Here is a 6,157-nt window from a genome sequence, read left to right as displayed (position 1 = left end):
TTCGTGAGAAAAAATGGGGCCCGCTAGTAACTTTACCTTTCTATTTAGGCCTTTGCGAAAAATTTACCTCTTGGTTCGAAGTCTGTCTGAGGAGAAGCTACTTCTGAGTTTTTTGATGATGCTTATCTTGATCATCTTAATGAGTTTTGAGTAATCTCTACTATGAAACTTGATAATTTTTGAATGATTTGACCATAATATGGCTTACCTTTCCTTGTTTCAACCTACAGATAGCATTTATGGATCGCTATGGAGTTTCACCTTCTGTGTGTGAAAACCTAGTATGGAGAAGAAGAAACTTTGTTTTCCACCCAGGCCCATTGTTTTACTTCTTCTGCCCTATTCACTTTATTTTAAGCCTCTGAAAAACTTGAAATTGACTTCACAAGTGAGAGGTGGGACCCATGGATCTCTTAGTTCCTTTACATACACCTCTTCAAAAAATTGACTTCTGACTTCGGAGTACGCCACGAAGAAGCTCTTTCCTGATTTTTTGTCAATTATTATTATGATCATTTTTTGAACTTTAAAATGATTCTCGCTGTAAAAACATAACATCATTTGAATGATCTTTTCATAACATGATTCACCTTACTTCAATAAAGCTCGCCAATAGCATTTGCCAGTCTTTGTGAAATTTCACCTTTGGTGTACGAAAACCCTGCTAAGGAGAAGTCGAAACCTATTTTTCTGCCAATTCAATTTCTCTGTTTCCAGATCAAACAAGCTCCAAGAAAATCAATTGATGTAGCACAATTCAAGAATCCCCATCGAGTATGGTTCTAAACTACCCTTAAGACTCATGATAATCAAGAAATACCCAACCCGAGCTATATGTGACATGGGAGAAGGGAAAAGATGAAAACCTGATGGAGAAACTTAGCATCTAAAGAGGAAAGACCTATTGACTAGACTTTGAGAAAACATGACATTAGTTCACTTTCCACTTTGCAAAATTTTCATATGGTGAAAAGTGGGGCAACAGGAATCAATACATATTTTTATTGAACTAAAATTATAAAGAAGGAAGTTGAGAAAAAAAAGGGACTAAATGGGATAGAAGAGAAATGGAATTGTTAACTTTACATGCATGTCTACCAGGAAAATCACAACTTAAACATATATATAATCTCATTAAATCTATTTTGATGCATTTTTGGCAATCATGGCATGCCATGACCACACTTTTTTTGTGAATTCTATCTAAAAATTCACATGCCTTGTCTATGCTTCCATTTTTCAAACATGTCTACCATGCAATTGTGACTACAACATCTGACCAAAATTCTTTATGCTTTAATGCATGTCCATAGCTTATTCCAAAGCTCTTGTTTTGGCATAGGCATCAATAATGCTGGCAAAGGTTGTGTGTTTTAGCTTTATACCTACCAATTGCATTTTCTTGAATATAAACACACATGTTCTATATGTGTTTAAAGATTCATAACCTTAGCTTCATTGTCCCAATACATGAACCTCTTCCACGCCAATATTTTATTCATGTTGTATCTGAAAAATGGCTAGGATCACAAACTGTTTTGCCAATTACATGTAGACATCTTATTCTACTAGAGAAATATCCACATCCAACTGAATCATTAGATTTGCAGCCACTTCCTGTATCTACATTAAGAAATCCTTCATACGAAGCTCTATATCAACAGTTTAGGCACTTCAATCCTATTCAAACATAGGTATTTACAATCCTATATAACTTAGATGATAATGTTTTGGTTGCAAAACCCACTGGAAGTGGTAATACTATTTGTGCTGAGTTTTCTTTGCTATAACTACATCAAAAAGGTGGAGACAATACATTTCGATCTTTTTACATTGCTCTTATAGCTACACTCACAAAGGAAAAATATTATGAATGGAAGCAAAAGTTTGGGAAAGGTCTGGGATGGAAAGTAGTTGAACTGACAGGTGAGATTGCAACTGATTTGAAGCTACTTGAGAAAGGTCAGATTGTTATAAGTACACTTGAGAAATGGGATTATTTTTCTCATAGATGGAAACAATGTAAGAAAGTGCAGCAAGTAAGCTTATTTAGTGTTGATGAACTTCATTTAATTGGTGGAGAGGGTGGTCCCATATTGGAAGTAGTTGTTTCTAGAATGAGGTATATTTCAAGTGAAATTAAAAATTGTATTTGCATTGTTGCTCTTTCCACTTCACTTGCAAATGCTAAAGATCTTGGTGAGTGGATTGGAGCTACTGCACATGGCCTTTTTAATTTCCCCCCCAATGTCTATCCTGTACCATTAGAGATTCGTATCCAAGGTGTTGATATAGACAACTTTGAAGCTCGAATGCAAGCAATGACCAAGCCAACTTACATATCAATAATTCAACATGCAAAAGGAGGCAAACTAGCTCTAGTGTTCGTGCCAACTTGAGAAAACATGCTCGACTTACTGCCATTGATTTATTAACTTATTCAAATGCAGATGGTGGGGAAAGATTCTAGTTTCTTCAATTGACTGAAGAAGATTTGAAACCTTTCATTGCCAAAGTGAATGAACCTACATTGAGCCATGCATTATCTAATCGAATTGGGTATTTACATGAAGGTCTCACTTTGGTAGAATAGGAACTTGTAGCCCAGTTATTCAATGTAGGGGCAATTCAGTGTGCGTTGCAAGCAATTCAATGAGTTGGGGATTTTCTTTGTTAGCTCATTTGGTTGTTGTCATGGGTACACAATATTATGATGGATGGAAAAATGCTCACACAAACTATCCTATAACTGATCTTCTCCAAACTATAAGGAAACTTAGGTGCAGATACAGCTTCCTACACTAATCTCTTAAGAGAAGTATGGTGCAAATCCTATTAATATCTTTTACACTTATAGATGCAATATCATGTAAACAACAATATTTCAGCAAACCAAGAATAAAGAATATAGATAGAGAAAGAAACACATAACCCAAAGATTTTTCGGTGGGAAAAAACCTTTCGATAAAACAACCCCACCCCTTCAGAACCTGCACAATGTATTATCTTCAACACAAGGTTACAATACACTTGCAATGCAAGTTCAACAACGACAACAAAAGACTCCAGTAGCAACTCATAGTACCAACAATACACATTCTCGCATACATCCTCTTTGCAACCCTAAAAATGCTTATAACATGCACTTCACTTTAGGGTTACTCCCAAAGCTAACCGTATTAGGGTTTTACCATTCTCCAAGAAAATAGGAACCCTAAAAAAAATTTGGGGTGATGCCCCGAACCCCACTATTGGGGTAGAGTGTACAATACTCAAATTTATCAGTTGCCACATGTCTTCACCTATCATTGAATCTTCCTAACATAGCTATTACGTGTGATAGGAATCTTTCATAACCGTTTTAGCAATGATCTCCTTATACACAATTCAACATGCTGACACATCAACATGATTTGCAAGAAATACATATTACAAAACAAATAATAAGAATAGGAATTATCCAAGGTTGAGACACCTTATTCCTAACACAAATGATGGGACATGCCAGTAGACCTCTTCTTGATAATGCTAGAAAGTGTGTAATTTTATGCCATGCACCTCCTAAAGAATATTATAAAAAATTCTTATATGAGCCATTTCTTGTGGAGAGTCATCTAGATCACTTTCTCCATGATCATATCAATGTTGAAGTTGTTGTGGGTACTATTGAAAGTAAGCAAGATGCTATAGACTATATTAGTTGGACATTCTTCTACGAAGACTCACGCAGAATCCAAATTACTATAATCTTCAAGGTGTCAGCCATAGGCATTTGTTAGACCACCTTTCTGAGCTTATAGAGAGTACGCTGAGTGATTTGGAATCAAGAAAATGTGTTGCCATAGAAGATGATATGTATCTTTCTCCTTTGAACCTAGGGATGATAGCATCTTACTACTATATTAGCTAGACCACCATTGAACTCTTTAGCTCATCCTCGTTTGAAAGACAAAGCTAAAAGGGCTTCTTGAAATCCTTGCTTCTACCTTAGAGTATTCACAGCTTCCCATACAGCTAGGTGAAGAAGAAACAATAAGAAAATTGATAAATAATCAAAAGTTTTCTATTGACAAACCAAAATATACCGATCCACATGTAAAGGAAAATGCATTGTTGCAAGCTCACTTTTCAAGGCATGTCATAGCTGGCAACCTAGCACTAGATTAGTGAGAAGTGCTTCTTTCTACTAACTAGCTTCTTTAGGCTATGGTGGATGTTATTTCTAGTAATGGTTGGTTGAATCCAGCTCTTGTAGTAATGGAATTAAGCCAAATGGTTACACGAGGTCTTTGGGACCATGATTTTGTCATGTTACAGCTTCCACATTTCACCAAGGAACTTGCTAAGAAGTGCCATGAAAATCTAGGGAAAAACATTGAAACAGTTTTTGATTTAGTTGGGATGCAGAATGATGAAAGGTGTGAATTGTTATAGATGAGAGATTCACAGCTTTTAAAAATTGCTCATTTTTGTAATCGCTTCCCAAACATTGATCTGGCATATGACATAATTGATAGTGATGATGTAAGGGTTGAAGAGAATGTAATAGTGTAGGTCACTCTAGAAAGAGATCTTGAAGATAGATAGGAGTTGGGTCCAGTTGATGCACCAAGGTATCCCAAAGCAAAGGAAGAAGGATGGTGGCTAGTAATTGGGGATTTAAAAAGCAATCAGCCACTGGCCATTAAGAGGTAATTGCTCCAGAGGAAGACTAAAGCGAAGCTTGAGTTTACTACACCTTCAGAGCTTGGAGAGAAGACATATACACAATATTTCATGTGTGATTCATACCTTGGGTGTGATCAAGAGTACACTTTCATAGTCAATGTGAATGAAGTAGAAGATGAAGAAAATGCAAAGGAATGAATGTTATTTACCGAGTACCACAACTATACAAATTTTGCATGAAGTTGACTCTCAATATATGCAAGATTGTGAGTTTGCACTTGTATTTAAAATTTAAAATTTTAGAAACTAGCATCTATTTGGATAAGCTATTTGAAATTCACTTCATAACTCGTAAACAACATTCAGCTAATGCAAATTAACACCTGCTACGAATATAAATTCTAGTACATAGTGAACTGAAATATGAATTTATGGTTGATTCAAGAATTCTATTTACCTATTTTTCAGTATTTTCTTTTTGACGAGTTTATCCCATTTCTAAATACAACTGTTTTAGGTTGGCTAACTTATTATATGTTGTCTGTTGAGAGTTTGCATCTCAGGAATTAAGCTATTTGTTTGTCAAGGTATATGTCTCTTTGCTTTTATTATTTTAGATTCTTTTTTTAATTAGCATTATCTTTCCTTTGTAGGTTACTTCTAGTCTTGGGTATCTTGCAATGGCATTTGTTATTTTGGGGATTCATGTGGTATTTTTCTAGAAATGGAAGCCACCCAAAATGCATTTATTATCTGAAAACTGTCAAAATCTAAACATTTGTATTAGTTTGATGGTTTATGAAAATTGACCCTTCTAACAATTGGTTCATGATTCATCCCATGTATATTTTCCTTTGTTGGTAGTGAGTTTGAAGAGTTTTATGGAGGGAGGATGATCCTATTCATTCGATTTCATTTCAAGACCTATTTTTCTTTCTTTTTCTGAGATCTAAGTAGCATGCATTACTAAGAGCTTGAATGTTGGTGTGGAAAATATTATTTGGTAGTGAAAAATGAAAATTAGTACACATATTTATTTCTCATTTAGGAAAGGAAGTATTTTTTCACTTGAAAACTTTTTCAGTTCTCAGTTTTCTTTGATACACTTTGAAATTGGGCAGACATTTACCTATAATAGCCAACTCCACTAGGAAACTCCAAGGCATTTCCTCTAATGCCCATTCTCATTTAGATTGATGCTTCCTCCTATCAAAATTTATTAAGTGAATAAATGATAAATTAGTTACCATTAGTTCTGGAACTTAAACATATCACTTTATCATTTATTCAATTTGTTAACTAAAAGGAACTGGTAAGTTATTGAAAAAACCACCCTCAAACCATTTATCAATTATACAAATGATGAAAAAATAGCATTCGGGCAAGGTTGATTTCTATCTAATGAGCATAGGAAGCAGTTTAATTGGAGCCCTTATTGTTTCTTTAGGCGTTTTATAAAAAAAGATTCTCTTGTGGATTCCACTAGCTA

General features: G+C 34.9%; 1 pseudogene; it reads left to right on the top strand.

Moving 5' to 3' along the window:
- Positions 1-1,427: 1,427 nt before the first annotated feature.
- On the top strand, positions 1,428-4,866 carry LOC149536287 (DExH-box ATP-dependent RNA helicase DExH12 pseudogene; annotated as a pseudogene).
- The last annotated feature ends 1,291 nt before the right edge of the window (positions 4,867-6,157 follow it).

Source organism: Cupressus sempervirens, chromosome 10 (genome assembly GCF_028749045.1).
Source record: "Cupressus sempervirens isolate cs-2001-9-10 chromosome 10, ASM2874904v1, whole genome shotgun sequence".
Taxonomy (NCBI): Eukaryota; Viridiplantae; Streptophyta; class Pinopsida; order Cupressales; family Cupressaceae; genus Cupressus; species Cupressus sempervirens.
This window is presented reverse-complemented; position numbering and strand designations above follow the sequence as displayed.